The sequence below is a fragment of the Melospiza melodia genome, chromosome 11 (genome assembly GCF_035770615.1).
Source record: "Melospiza melodia melodia isolate bMelMel2 chromosome 11, bMelMel2.pri, whole genome shotgun sequence".
NCBI lineage: Eukaryota > Metazoa > Chordata > Aves > Passeriformes > Passerellidae > Melospiza > Melospiza melodia.
The window spans coordinates 17,135,818-17,152,130 of NC_086204.1; positions in this window are offsets into that span (position 1 = coordinate 17,135,818).

The window sequence follows — 16,313 nt, forward strand, 5'->3', positions numbered from 1 at the left end:
GACAGAAACTTTAAAAAAAAATGGGGTTGTGAGCAAAGTGAGAGTGTGGATGTTTGTGGTTGCAGCTATTGTGCCCTCATGTCCTTTTGTCTGGCATGCGTGCTATTCCTGGCTAAATGAAGTAATATTCTCATACAGAATTATCTTAGAACATTTGGTTTTATTCTTCAATTTACCCTCCCTTTCTTCTTTAAAATAATGTTTTTGTACTATTTCAGAAGAAAAGAAACTCAATGGGGATTCCAGTGTCTTTACTTGGAAGTTGCATGCTATTTGTGCCACACATCCTTGGACGTTATTGTTAGTTAAGCAGAAACAAAGGCAAAAGTAAGTTTTCATACACATAATGTGTTAAATTAAATGAGGTAACTCCTAGTCCTGTGTTCAGTTGCTATCCAAAACATTTTTTGATATTATAATTATTACTTTTAGAGTCAGTGGACATGGGTTTATTAAAACTCTATAGGGGTTTTGCCAGTGACATCAACATGACCAGGCATGTATCAGATACTTTTCTACTCACTGTATGCAAATTTAAATAACTTTTTTCTGAAGCTGAGACTCTGTTTTATTCAGAACTGTAGACAATTGTAGATTTATTCAACCCAAACATATACAGGGTGTCACACCTTTTTACTCAGTGAGGCTGTTCAGGGATCCTCAGCTTGCCCACTTCTAAATGTCTGTACTAAGTGCTCACAGAGCCCATGGGACAAAAATATCCATTAAGCCACTTAAATCTGTCCAGCATGAGAAATTTTACCCTGCTTAATTCAACGTCTGAATTTGGCAATTTCAGTGACATATTGCACCACAACTCATGTTTCTTAAATATGTCCTTAATAATGGGAAATTCATAGGGTAAGGCACCTGGTAGCCATCTGACAGTGTCAAGGCATTTGATATTCATTTTAGAGCTCTTACTGTTCCACTGTGTAAAATTTAGTGTTACCATCTTCATATTTAATTTGCATATGTGCTGGAAAATATAAAATTTATATTTGGACTGCACACCTGTCTGTGGGTAACAATTGACTGTGGCTGTATTTTTAAAATTACAAACAGGAGACTGAGTGTTCATTTGAAAGCCACTCAGGAGAACATATTGCTGACAGCTGTTTTATTCTCTAGGTACTAAAACATTAAAAGAGGCTATATTTAGGTTCCTTTAAACAAATAGTCAGGGAGGTTGTAGTTCTTAACATAATCTGAAAAGCTGTGAAACCAAATGATGAGTTGGAGATGACTCATTGGAGCATCTGCTCAAGAAAAAGGATGTTGAATAGTCTTTCAGTTATGCTGAACTCATTAGCTGAAACCCTTATTGAGTATATTGATCTTATAAAGGAGAGGAGGTAATGATTGGAGCTGGTAAAAGTAGATGACAATTTTACTCATGTTGAACAGTAAAATTTTATATAAGGCACACAGAAAATCCCAGATTCACAGCCAATGCCCTGGAAGAAATTACTTCCTTATTATTCCACTTTATTGTTCTTAAATACTCCCTGTACACCAGACTTTGCTCATTTGCCCCTATTTGCTTTGAGACTATCTATGTTTCATTCATCAGACAAAGAATTCTTGTAAAGCTGTGCTTGCATTGAACAGACCCTAATTTTGGTAAAAGTGCAGCTAATGAAGCTTTCAGTGTTAGCAGCTCAAGCACATCCATCTCCTGTGTCTTTCCTACCAGGGCTCCAAACTGAACCAAATGGATGCCAGTGTTGCAAAAAGACCAGAAAATTGTGTCCAGGAAAAGTGCTGGAGAGACATGAGCACTTGTTTCCCAGATGAACACTGTTTCACCCTTGAGAAACTCTCCTGCCCCACCAAAGACAGGCTCTGTGCCCCAGGCACAGTCAGCCATGGTAAGCAAAACACCCAAGCCTTTCTACCTGCCTTGAGGATCAAAAAAAGCCAGAAGCATTTGAGCAGCTCTTCCTCAGCACAGGACATTCTGTCCCTTGCATCATGAGTAGTGGTTGGGAAGTTTTTCTCAAGGAAATGCAGTTTGCTTGAATCTGAAAAGATTCTTTGCCATCCTCACAATTTCAAATAGACTTTCAGGGCTGGAGGGCTTGTGAACCAGAGAAAACCAGACAGAGTGGGAATATCTCTGTGCTCTTTTTCAGTCACAAAGAGTTCATTGCAGTCAGTAAGGCCAAGAATCAGCCCTCAAAAATAAATACTCAGCACCTCGCTGAACTCAGAACCTTGGTTTCTTCCTTCCCATTCCCAAGCAAACACAAATTTTGAGGAATTTTTGCATTTTCCAATCATAGGCATGTGTTAGGTGTCCAGTGAACATGCAATGCAGGTACACAAGATTCAGTTTATACCTTGAAAAATGTTAGTATCACTTTTCTTAAAAATATAAATTGTCATTTAATACAAGCTTGGGAAAAATTCCTATGCTCTCTTCAAAATGCACCTCTAGTCATCCAAAAGCAGAAATACAACAGACTAGGAATGAAACTAAGTGCCTATAGCTGCTTGTTTGTGAGTCTCATGCCTAAATGTCTTGTTAGTCATGATATGCTCATTAAAGCTTCTACCCATTCTAAACAGTCCTACAGTCTGTCTTGTCCACAGTTGTTTCTCTTACAGAAATACTTGCACAAGCAGAATTATTTTAAGAGTGTTGATAGCCTGTATTCTCAGCAGGGATAAAGAAAGCAACCAGCTTTACCATAGAAGTACAACAGCAAAATACCTTCAAGGGGAGCTTTTTTAATTCAGTTTCAGGAAAGCATTTATTGTGTCTTTGACTTGCATGCTTCTCATTTTTCTGCACAATAAAGTTTTACATCATGATGATATGGTGGCTTAGGCAGGAATATTCTTGGATGTATTGTTTTAGTACTAGCACTGAAAATAAGGGAGGGAATGAAAAAACACACTTTTATTTCTGTCTTTTATCTGATTTTACTCTCAAAGAGGGTTGTTTCTGTTCAAATTTCTAAACAACCATTGCTCTCCTATGAGTATCACAATTTAACTCTCCAGGCTGCTGTATCACAGCATCCAATCAAATTCATTTTTGTTCCATGTTATTAATAACTTGTGATAATAGTGATTGCAAAAATGGCCATGACAAGTCTTGCCTGTGAAAAGTTTGGAAGCTGTAATATCCATGGAAAAGTCTCAAGGTCAATGGAAAAACCCTGGTTATTCTCCATTTTGCAATACACTATATATCAATACCTTTCCAGCAGTAAGTAAAAGCTCATTCAGGCTATAGCCTGTGATTTGTGTCACATTCATTTATACCAGATGTTAATTTTAGAAAATTGTATGCTTAATATCAATGAGTGGTTCCTACAGATTTCCTTTAACCATCATAGGGAGTTATACTTATTTATATATATATATATGTGTATATATATTTTTTTTCAGAGCTCATTCACATTTTTCCCTACATAAAACAAAGAAGGTATTGATGTGAAAAAAAATCCTCTCAAAAAGTCCAGAGAATAAAACTATATCAAAGAATTGCTGAAGAAGTAGGGTCTCCATTCAGAATTAGTATCCAAAGCAGCACTCACATACGTGCTATGTTTTTAAGAACTTTTGCAAATTTCCTGCTACAAAACTGGCAGGCATTTTACGCAGCACCCAGTTTTTAAAGATGTATATGAGCAATGAAGAATATATTTTTACACCAAATGAAAATGGTCCTGACTAATTCCTTGTAATTTACACATTTCTCTCAGGTCGCAGGGTTTGAGCAGCGTGGCAGCAGGACCCAGGCTATGGACAGTTTCTGCTCTCCAGGCAAAGGACCCCATCCCATCAGGCTCTGTGCAGGTGCTCTGCTTGGCTCCTGAGTCCCCAGCTCCTCTCTGCAGGCAGCTTTTGCAGTCTGTTTGACTGGAAACACAGTCAATAATGGGCTTTTGTTGCTACACCCTGGTAAGTAGAGGCACATCCTTGGCATTTTGGCAATCAGCTGGGCACAGCTGCGTATTAAATGAAACTTGCACCTTTTCAAATGTTCTCAGCATCTTGTTTATTTTGTTTCTGGCATTGCATAGTAAAATGCTGAATTTTGTTTCCACTAGTAGTAATAGTGCTCCAAGGAAAGTCTAAACATTTTAGCGACTGTGTATGATTACCATACTTGCTGTTTTTATTCACTCCTACACTCTTATGGAATTACCATAAGTACTAACTACATCTGATTGAATAGTTGATATTTAATCCAATAAGGACAACAAATTTCAGTGTCATGCTAGCTTTGAACTTCCATCAGTTTATGAAACATAATGAAGCATTTGTGATCTCATTCTGGTGGGGAAATCTCCAGATGTAAAGAACTCTTTTGTGTTTCTTTCATTTTACTATTCACAGTTTTAATTCTATAGGCTGTGACCCACCAGATGAAGATGCTTAATTAACAGTTAGTAAGCTGCTTTGATTTCAGTGAAATTATTAAACAACTTACTTCAAAGATGCCAGATGCATTATGTTTACAGTCAAATTAACACCCTTGATCTATTTTTAGTGAAGTTCCCTCAAAAAATATATATACACTTTCAAGAGGATGTTAAGAATAGGCTAAAATTAAAATGAACAACAGTCATCAAGTTTGCTGCTGAACTGTGCTTTGAGCCAAGCACTGCTGACTCCATTTTCCCAGAGAATAAAGGTGCTCTTTCTTGCCTACTGATTGTGGTCAGTGATATCTGAGATAAAGCAAAGCCATTCCAAACAGTCTCCCATTTCTTTCTGGTGGAGAAGGGTGTGCATGAAGCAGGTTCTGCACCAAGACACGATGCATAAACAGCAATGGCAGGTTCAGCAAAAGTGCAAGAAATATCAAGTGGAACACTGTAAGTCTGGCCACTACAAGGGCCACTTCTTTACTCACTGGATGACAAAGAATCATCAGGTACAATAGCAAGACAATAGAAGCTGTATAGAAACTGTTGCCATTAAGTAGATCAATCCAATGATCAAAACTCCCCATGGAGGTAGTCTGAAAACCACTTTAGAAAATAGCAAAATATTTCCATGTTTATTTGTTCTGAATTTTATGCCTTATTTATTCATGCTGACTTTTCAAATCTAGTTGCTGCCCTGTTATTCCCCCCAGTGAACCAAAAGCTCATATTCTGTATTCACCTATGATTTTGAAAATATCCTACAGGATTATTATTAATCTAGTGTAAAAACCCTCTAGTGTTTTTCTAGTTTCTTTTTCTGCTAGTGTAAAAACCCTCAGTTTCCCATTATTTTTCCTGCATGGATATCTCTTGATAATGCATTAACTAATAGAAAGGACCAGCAGAAATAGACTTCTGTCAGTAAAGGAAAAGCCTTTCTTCAGACACAATAAGGATTTTTAAGTACTTGCTGTGTTGTGGGAGTGAAATCTCACTCAGAAATGGAAGAAAAGCAGTTCCTTGGTCAATCTGACATTATTTAATTTCACATGTTTTTTCCCTGTGCCTTTGTGGCTTACTCCCTGATTTTCCACTGTATGCCAAAGCATCAACACCCAGTCCCTTCAAGAAGGCTCAGAAGAATGTACAAGCCCTTCCATGGTGACTGACAGTTCCTGCCTTTCACTTCAGAGTGATCATGACAGGTTATGCTCACTCATGCACTACTGCTGCTGCAATTTCAGTAGGATTAATAACATAAGGCATGCTGCTTTTTACTGAAAGGCTTGCTCCAGTGTCCCAGGCTATCTGCTGGAAACAGTCTCCAAAGGAGGTTTTTTACCAGGATGAATACAGACTGTCATGAAAAAACAATTATATTCCATACTCCATGCATGCTCCATTCTATCAGATCAGGTTTCAGTAGTTCAGGCTCATCAGTCACAACTTTACTGCCAGAGACCTGATAAAAATTCAAAGTACATATTACTTGGTTACAGATTGCCCTGGAAGGATGATGCTACTGTAATGAAGTGGGAATATGTGTAAGTCCTTTGTACTGCACATCTAATAAAAATGTTTTGCAGGGAAAACTCTAAGGAAGAGAACATATGGCACAGATCGTACTATAAGCACTAAACAAATCTTCAACTATAAACATCCTCTTGGCTTAGAGCTATTTAGCAAATTTCTGCTGTCTCTAGGATAAGCCAATGGCTCCAGTATATATTGTTTTACTAAGAGTTTGTTTTGTTTAGAAGTTTTATGTCAGAAAAGTGACTCGGCTGCTGTGAGGGGCTCCTTGGCAGGGGCACTTCTTGCATGTCCTCATGTGCAGAAGGAGCAGCCTCAGTGCTGAAAGTCTTCAAATCAAAGAGTGGTTGTATGACAGCTGAAGGTACCTCAGCTCCAGCTCTGCTGGGAATAGCCATCAGGAGCTCATCTTCAAGATGGAGCTGCATCTGTGAGTCAGACATGACTTTCTGTGGATGTGGATGATGTCCTCCTGTGCAGAAGAACCTTTCTCAAATCTTTTAAGCTTTTGCCAATTAACTGCAAATCTTCTTTCTAACATATGTGGACTGCCCAGCTGGACTCAGTCAAATAAAGGCACTCCAAGAGTGTTGCTGGAGTGCTTTTCTTTGATTAAGTGTATCCTATGGTAAGCAGAACCATTATCTGCACTGGCCATTATATATAAATATATTCAATTTTCAGCAAAATTATCATTAAAATTTACTATGTTTAGGGAACATTTTTCTGTGGAATCTATCCTGACCATTTGGTATTAGTAACATCTCTCTAATAAACAGCATAATTGAGCTCCTGTTGATGCTTTTACTGGTTTGAAAGATTTAATTTTAAGTCTGTAGTGCTTTTTTCTTTTTTTAGCTATTATCTATTGCGAAAAAAATCTAGTGCTTGGCAATATATCTGTATATAATGTTCTGGAAATAAAATACACATGTTCTCTTGACAAAAAAAAAAAACAAAAAAAAAAAACAAAAAAAAAAACAACCTTTACAGCAGAAGGAATTCCTTAAGAATTTTGTACCCTGTAAAGAGAGAGAAAAATCTATGAAGTAGAGAAAAAGAGGAGTTTTTAGAACATTATCAAAATCTATTCATACTATTCATTGGTAGTTACTGAGACCAGAATTATGTATGAAATTGCCATGTGAGTCTTGTCAAGGCAAGACTGTGATGTCTTCTTCACTTGGGTTAAAAGATTCATATGACTTCCATCTTCTGTATTTGACTTTTTAAATCTACTGGCACGTTAATTCTAGTCGGCTGAATCCCAAAGGGCACAGTCTGCAGTGAAATACACCTTTGGGGTACCATATTTAGGAAGGATGCTCTCCAGTCCTTGGTGGAATGTGAAAAGGGTGGTCAGCCCTTGACCACATCAGGACACCGAGCTGTTCCCCCAGGGCCCTGTGAGTGGAACCACCAGCTGGTACCAGCCCCTGCAAAAACATCCTCAGAAGCAGCTGCAGATGTGAAGATGGGCTCTGACGCAGCTTTTTGCTGTCTGACAGGAGTTCATCCCTCTCAAGCACATCTGGCATGGATTTATGCACTCTAGAATATGGAGAAATAAAAGCTGAACATACAGACTCAACCCATTTCACCTAAAGAGGTGAAAAGTGGGTGTTTAGATATTACCAAGTCTGTAGCTGGAAGCCACATACACACTGTGTAAAGCTCAGAGGCATCTGGCTGGAAAGGCATCCCCCGAGGGCAGCCAGCACACACTGCAGATGCCAGACCCCGAGGGTGGGCGGCACAGGCAGGAGGGTTTGCACAGTTGTGTTTCACAACATGTCTGGTGAAGTTGGTAACATCCCAGCATGGAATAATCTCGTGTTCTTCCACCTCACAAGTGCAAAAATATCCAGGAAAAAAGCTTGGGAACAGCTTCTTATGTACAGCATGTGTTCCAGGCTTGTCTGGGCACTACCTAGTGTCAGTTCAGAAGTATTCTCAGTAAATTAGGTTTTGAGTAACAGTGCCTCCTCTAGTGAGACAAACCTGGGTTATCAACCAGTTGTCCTATTTTGGCTCCAGACCTGGTTTAGCTATGCAAACCCAGGACTGGAGGACGTTGCAGGACTTTTTTTTGCTGTCATTTAGCACAGTAAAGTGTACTACATTTAAGAGAAGCATTTTGATTTTTGCAGTCACAGAAACACAACAGTGTCATATATAATTTTGGAAGATACAGTGTTGGTGCTCAGTACTGGATATAGTTCTGAACCTGCTTTGGAAGGTGCCATTTCCAATGACCCATGTTCTCCATTGGTACAGGGTCTCTCTCTGGTGTGGAAAGACACTGAGCTGCATCTGCTTACACCACTGTATTTATCAATCTCTCTAAATAGCTGGTTTACTATCACTGGTTGGCTCTACTTCAAAAGGTGCTTACAAGCAAATGGTTTTACCACATAATTCACTGTAGCATAAAGGTGGATGTGCTTTACACAGAGGTAGAGCTCATGCCTTCTTTTCATGCTTACTAGTATTAACAGGAATGTGTATGCAAATTTCCTGTCCCCAGCATTTACAATAAATTGCTCCTGGGCACTTGAACTCCTTCCAGCTTGATTTAGAAGTTCAAAAGAAATGTAAATACATCTATTCTCCCCCCTCAAAAAAAAAAAACAAAAAAAAACAGCTGGGGAAAGGGAAGCTGACTGCTTGGGTAAAAGCTTTAACTCGATATCAGCAATTTTTGAAGGTGATGTGGTTCTGATGACATAGGGTCATGCTCCCTCACCCTTTTTTATGTGGGTTGTTGTTCAATAAACCAGGAAAAACATAGATAACATAGACTTTAAAAACATAAAACACAGACTGATGATTAAATACACAATGGACTTCCTTATGAGGCTCCAGCTGAGATGTATTTTCTTCAATTGAAATGATCATCCCCAAACAATCACCTGGTGTCCTTATATATTCTCCAGGCCCAAGCAGCCCTCCTTTTGATTTGGGGTGCCTAATGAGATGTTTTCTTGCAGAACTGCTGCTCTTTGGATGGGCGAATGCTGGTCCTGGGGAGCTATTTTGGGTGTGTCTCTAAGGAGGGATGTGTAAGTAAGGCTGTTATAATGAGTTGTGGCTGGAGTGTCCTGCTTAGTATGGACAATATGTTGGAACAAAGTTGATTCAATGTAAAATAATGTTGGGGTTGTTTCTGTCTTTTTAGGAAAAATGGATGTGCTTCATCCTGCAGTTTTTAGTGGCTGGCTGAATGCAGCTGCTGTTGCACATGAATGGGGCTTTGAACCTTATTTGGTTCCTCTCTACTCTTTGCTTTCTATGATACTTATATATCAATATGATAATGTTAATTTATTATATTTATATATGGATAGCTCAAAGCCTCTTTATTCTATGTACAAGTTCTGGGCATGGGCAGCTCTCCACCCTGAGCTTCCACCACTGAAATCACTTGTGCTTCATGACGCACACTTGCAATTCTGTATTATAACTAAATCCTAGCAAACGATCCTGAAACTCATCTCAGATGGGAGGAATCAAGATGTATCTGTCTCAAGCACAGACAAGGCTGTGAAGGGATTTTACAGGTTCAGAGCCTAAATTCTCTCTCAAGTTCAAAATGTTGACTGCTTCCTACTGAAATCGGTCCTCAATTTTCACATCTAAAGTGCCTTTACCTCAACCTACATCATCAAGGGAATAAGTTTAAATGCTTTAAATATTTCTTCAAATACACATCCTCAACAACATTTTTGGGTGCTGAACAGTTCAGGTTGTTGGGAGTTGAGAGCATTCTGATATATGAAGAACTTTCTTTGCTGTGTTAAAAGTATGGAATATGTTTGAGTGAATACAGCATTAGAAAAAAACTTACTTTTTTGTCTTTAATGGCAAAGTATATTAGGCTTGCTTCAGAAAGCTGATATGCAACTCAATTTGGCTGCTGAGGCAGGCAGCAGTAATTTTATTAATGAAATTTTATTCACTATTAAAATCACAAACTCTATAATACAAATTCATAAAACATATCAATTTGTGCTTAGCTGTAAAAGAACACAGCTGTTCTCTTACAGCTTTTGACAGAAAAGTAATGGTCATGTCTAGTTTTAGGGCAGAAACTTTTCCAAGAAGAGCTGGTAAAGGTAAGGTATGTTGCACAATATTCCCACTGCAGAGGGAATGCCTGCAGAGGGGCAGGCAGAACAGTCTCACCACGGCCTCCTGAGGCACATCTTTACTTTCTTTCATGCTCTTGCAGGAAGCAAGAAGAACAGGAAGAATAGGGAGCCTTCAGTGGTGGGTCATGAGACTTGCCCTACTACACCTGCAGCAGATGAGAGGAAACACTGGTGTGGAGGAGCATTTAAGGTAATCATGTTCATCTCTAGCAGTATTTGCATTCACTGAACTGGTAATAAAAATATCTCTGTGGTCTTGAAAGGGCAGGGGAAACAGTCAATGAAGAGCTGCAAAATAGTAATCCACTAAATCTGCAGTAGCAACATTTCCAGCCCTTGCTGCTGCAGGGAGCAATACAGGGCTGGATTTACCTCACCCACCTTTAAATTCGTTGCTCAGCAAGCAACACTATTATAGGAAAGTATTTCCACTGTTTTGGCATGGCGGCTAGATTGCTTGTTTATTCTGGGAGAATCATTTTGGGGACATAAGAAAGGAGGACTGTGGTCTTTGGAGGAAAAAGAACTCTGAGGGAAGGGGAGTGAATTTTTCAGGAAGAGGTAAAGCACCATGGAAGAAAACAGAAGGTCTGGAGTGCAATTGAGCCGTGTGCTTCCATCTCTATTTTTCCAGCCTGCTTTTTCACATCTAACCAGTTTAGAAATGCTTTGGAAAACAAATATCCTCATGTTCCTGGTGCTGTTTGTGGGTGTGGGTGAGTTCTTCAAAATTTTGGTAATACTGATACCACGTGATGTACTGAAACTATGGTGATCTGGAGCGGCCTGGTATGTCACTTATTGTACACTGCTGGTTTTAGATTCACTCCTGGAACAGGGGCAAACCCAGGTTTTGCAACAAATGGGCGAATTGCACGAAGTTCCTCTTTCATCCACACTATTTCAGTCAAACATGACAAATGTTTGAGAGCTGCATAGTACAGGCTTTCATGTAAAAGAACAAAGCTTTCTCAACTCTGATGCTCTCACTGGCCTTGTCAGCCTACACCTGATAAAGGAGGAAAATTTTAAATATCCACAATATCTACTCTCTCACTGAGTCAGCCTTGCCCGGTCTGTAAGGATCAGAAGGGCTGCACACATGGTTTCTTTGTAGCTTCATATAGCAAGTGCTCTGCAATGGAGTTTCTCTCAAGAGTGGTTATGTAGGGAGGGTGTTTGGAGTCTGGCAGATGTTGTGGGTGCTGACAGGACTGTGCTGTGGGTCACTGCCCCACTGCTGCCCCCACAACTGCACACTGAGGGGCTGGACGCTGCTTAGTAGCAACCCTGGGGGAACTGCTACTCCACAAATTCCTGTTCTGCCATGAAACATCAGGTAATTTGATAATAATTTTGATTGCAGTGAAAGTTTTTAGGCCAATGATCCCTCTTTTCCCGCTCTGACTCTGGAATGAACTCAGGGAAGCCTTGTACACTTAAATCTAGAAGCCATCTGGGATGTCCTCACTGTAAGCTGCTGGGGAGCTGTGAATATGGTATTTCAGCCATGCAGAAGCCCCTGATCACGCTATCTAAATTCAGAAGGTGTTTCTTCCTGTCCCCCAACACTTGCCAAGGGTATTTGGGTGAAGACATGCTCTAGGCAAAAAATATGGTGATGTTTGGAGGGAGAGAATGTGTCAGTTATGTAATGGGGACATTGCAGGTGCAAGGCTGCTTCATGATTCCTGGGCACACATGTTCCCTCCTTCCTTCTATAAATGGTTTCCTCCTTGATTAGTGGTCTGTCTTACCACTTCTGCTTCAATGGCCTAATTTAGAGCAGGGCTACAAATTTGCATCCCTACAGCCAGCTCAATGTCCTTAATTATATGTGTCTTTTTATGTCTAAGGAAAATTTCAGGTTTGGAAATGGATGGAGAGAGAAAAGGTTTCTATCTTTGTAGCACTGTGCATTCTTTCCCATGTACTATTTCCTGTAAAGAGATCTGGGGCTGATTCTTGTTTATGGTAAAGCTGCTGTACATGAGTGCAAAAGGGAATTGAAGCCTGAGTGATGGTGTTTTCTACTAAAGCAATGCTAGGGGACTGGCAGAAATGGAAACCCTTCAGAGTACCAGTGTCTGAGTGCAACGGCCCTGTTCTGAGGTATAGTCACTGGAGCCATCTCCAGCCTCCCCATCTGGGATGCTTCTCATGGAAGTCATGCTTATAACAGTGAAGGACACATATAGTTTATCCTGGTTTTGAGAGGGATAAAAGGGGAGAGCCTCCTTAAAAGCACAAACCAGTAGAAATTAATTACTTTAAAGGGTTTATCCATTTTCAATTACAATGTTTGCTATTACAAACTTCCTATTGTATCTCACCCTTTGAGCAGTCTTTCACCAAAGGTCATCAGCCAAAAACAGTTAATTTCCACAATATTTGTAATACTTGCTCATTCTAATAAGCTTCCTACAAAAAAAGTTCAACCTTGTTCAGAGTTAAGAGGAAACATGACAAAGCTTCAAAAACAAGCTTTCTCCTTGTTTCTAATGCATCAACCACAGTCTCTTCCATTTCCTCTTGTAAAAAAAGTCTGGGAAAGTCATCAAGGAGATGCATTCATTCATTTCAAAAAGGTTGTTGAATCAGGATGGAAAATGAGATGGAAAATGAATTAATGCTGGTTTTTACTATGCAGCATCTTGAGAGATGGCTCCTTTGCTTTGTCACCAGTTCAGTTCTGTTGCAGTCCCAAGCCAGACATCAGTATTTAATATGCCTGTAGATATCAACTGTTTTTGTTGGATCTTTAATACCCTTCTCTTATGGACATAATATCCTAGAAAATTATGAAAAGTACCTGCTGTTAAATGAAAATGCCAGATGTAAAGCATTTTTTCTTTCTTTACAAATGTTATGTGAAGGGCAGAAATTTTTCCTTCAATTATTCTTGTTACCATCAGTTGTTGGCTGAAGAAGTGTTACTGAGTAAGTCTGTCACATGTCTTGTTATTAGATGAGCTAAGAAAAGCCAAAACCAAAATGAAGAAAATTTTCAGGGAATTTAGCATGTCTGGTTCTATTCTTCTCATTAGTGCAAGTCTAGGATAACATCATGAAAATTGGCACAGTTAGTGGAAAACAAATTTAAGTGAGGACAGAATTGATTGATTGTACATGAGAAATACAAGCAGCTGACCTGAGCAATGACTGCATTTTTAATTACATTTGCCTTTGACTGCTGTCCAAAGGGAACATTGTTCACTGAACCAGCTCTGCACACCTGTCTGCAGTGTCTGAAGTGCCTCTGCCACCAGGACTGATGCTGTTGTAGAGCCTGTGTGCCAACTCCATTGCAGTGAGATTTGACACTAAAAATAGGCTTCAGCACAGTTTCTTGGTGCTTGTGTTGGGGAAGATAAAGTGGCCTTTCAGGTGAGACTTGTGCTGCTGAATTTAAAGAACTGCAGTCCTGGTGGTGGTGTTGGACACCCTGACAGTTACACTGAGGATGGCATGACAGGATTCAACGGAGTCTGTCATTGGAAATGCCCCATCAAATCTTTCTCATCCCCATTAGCCCATGACACAGCAAGATATGCCACCTTGACACCTCAAGTTTTTCTCATTCCCACTATTATGTCAGCCTGAAACACCTCTAGATCTTTAAAGACTCAGTTATTTTTGGTTTAGTGGAGTTTTCTTTATGCTTTTTTCCATTAGCAACTTTAATGTTCAGTGAAGAGTAGGTCTTGGTTCTGTGAGATGTTCCCAAAGAAGCTTTTTAAGCAGCATCTTCTTGCTATTTTCCCCCCATGGTTTCTTAGTTGTTATATTTTTCCTATTCCTGTCACAGGCACACAAATATCTCACTAAAATTATCTGTGACTCTTCTTGCCCTGAAATGTGTTCTACTTTAGATGGTGTGGTGTGGATGTTGATAACATATTGGCATCTATTGCTTCAGTCAGGATGGCTCAAAGGAAAGCACTTGCCTGCTTGGTTTTATTGAGGCTGAATCCAAAACACAAGTGGAAAACATGGAACCTTCACTCTCCTCATGGGCCATTGTTGCTTATTGTAAATATTTTACTTGAAGCTGGGAGAGTTGAGATGTGTCCCTGTGAGATGCATCTGTGGAAAACAAGTTCAAATCTGCCTCTTTGAGAAGAATATCATAGACTGCAACATCTTCCTTATATATTTGTATATTTTTTTAAATTTGCATTTTTGCAAGTAGAAATTCTACAGAAAAGAGGATGTACTTGCTCAGCTTAGTTAAACTTCAAGTAAAACAGCATAAAGAATTTCAGGCTTGGTGTTTACAAGGAACTGGAGCAACAGCTTGCAGCATTTTACTGTCAGTGGAGGATGCTGAACTATTGTATGCAGTATGAAACAAGGACTCATGAATATATCATTTTTAGGCAAAAAAGGAGGTTTCTTAACCAATATTCTTGAAGATAAGACATGCAAAGTGTAAGCTATACTTCTGAATATCATTCCAGAGCATGACTTCACTTGCTCTACTGAGACACTAAAACTAATCCCCTGCGATGTACTTATTTTAAGTACTCCTTTTACTCCTTTACATATGAACCAGTATCCAACTTGTCTGGTGGAAAATTTCTAAATTATTTGGTCTTCCTCTCATTGTGAATTCCTACTGTAGTACATTTAGGAATCCACAAAAGACTAAAAATTTGACAAAGCATAGCAGACCAAAACAAAGCCCTGGTGTGAGATGTCATTACCTGCTGCTGGGAAAGCAATTCAAGACTTTCATACAATTGGAGATAACATTTTCTGAGGTCAATTATGCTGTCAGCAAACAATATAGAAGTAATTTAACAAATGTCAGAACATCTTGGAAAAAAGATAAAAACCAAAACACACAAGTACAAGGGCAGGATAAAGCTATTTTATCATCTGTCATGAGAATCAGCAAATGGAGAAAGCTGTTTCTAACACTTTGAAAGCATTTTGTGCAACTATAATCCAGCTGGCTGGACTGCTCTAAATATGCTCAGTGGGGGAATGGCAATATTTTTTCCCCCCAATATGACAGGTGAAGTTTTAAAAATTGTGATAGTTCCCTTAGAGTTACCTGTGACATGCTTTGACCTCTGAATGGCATTGTTAAGTTGCATGTCTGTTCAATAAATTTTAATGAAATTATATTACCAAAAATTCTTTTTACCTTTTATTTTAAATCCCTACATGTAGTTCTATAATACTAGGCTATGCAGCCTAGTATTTGTTGATGAAACCTTATGACAGATGGGTATGCAACAGAGGGATAGGGGAAAAATCAGCATGGAAAATAAGTCCATGCTTATATACAGCCAAGAGATAAAATAGTGATTTGGTTTGCCCAGGAAACCTTCGCTGATTGTGTAGAAATCTTCTGTGAGAGGTTATCAAAATGCTTCAATAAGGCTATTGCCCGAGGACCACAGAAGTTACAAACAAAGCCACATACAAGACACAGCTCTATGGCTCACTGTTGAGAGTGCAGCATTGTTTGGCTCCCTAATTACCTCTGTGTGTGTTCTTCCCCACACAGGGAAACTCAGCTGTCAGTGAAAGCTCAACCCCAAACAGGGTACCAAACACACTGACTGCAGCTTCACAGGGCACAAATGGAGAGAAAAGAGCCTGAAAAGGGATAAGGCACATGCAGAAGTGAAATACAGAGGAATGGGGTTTCCTGGGGATCTTGGGACATGGTCAGGAGGTGCAGTGCATTAAATGGGAAAACTAAATACCTTCCATACTGTTCCTGGTTTTGTTTTGAAATTGGGCAGGAATATCATCAGTGTAGTAAGCTACTGTTTGCTAAACTTTTGGGTGTGTGAGCTCAGACGGACGATAGCAAGCCGGTGCTGTGGGCTCTAGTGTGGTGTTAGAAATGTCAATTCAAATCAATGACAACTAAAAAAAGTCACTAACACAGTTGGTATTGTTTGGGAGGATAATATCTTTCAGATTTTTTTTATCTTCAGACATAATTACAGGACAAAAACGTTGTCCAATGCTATTTGAAGTGCCATCATCCACTGAGCTTCTTGAATTTACAGTACTTGGAGTTAAACAACAGACTGGAAAGAAGCAGTCTTACGTTAAGAAACTTCATGCTATACCATGCTAGAGATTGTAAAGGCTGCCAAGGGCCAGGCTGCAATGATACATTTATCTGATAATTTTTCTAGGGAGAATGGTTTTATCTCATTCAGTGGCTTCCTCTCCTGCAGGAGCCAATCTTGCATCCCACTGAGAACGTGCTGTT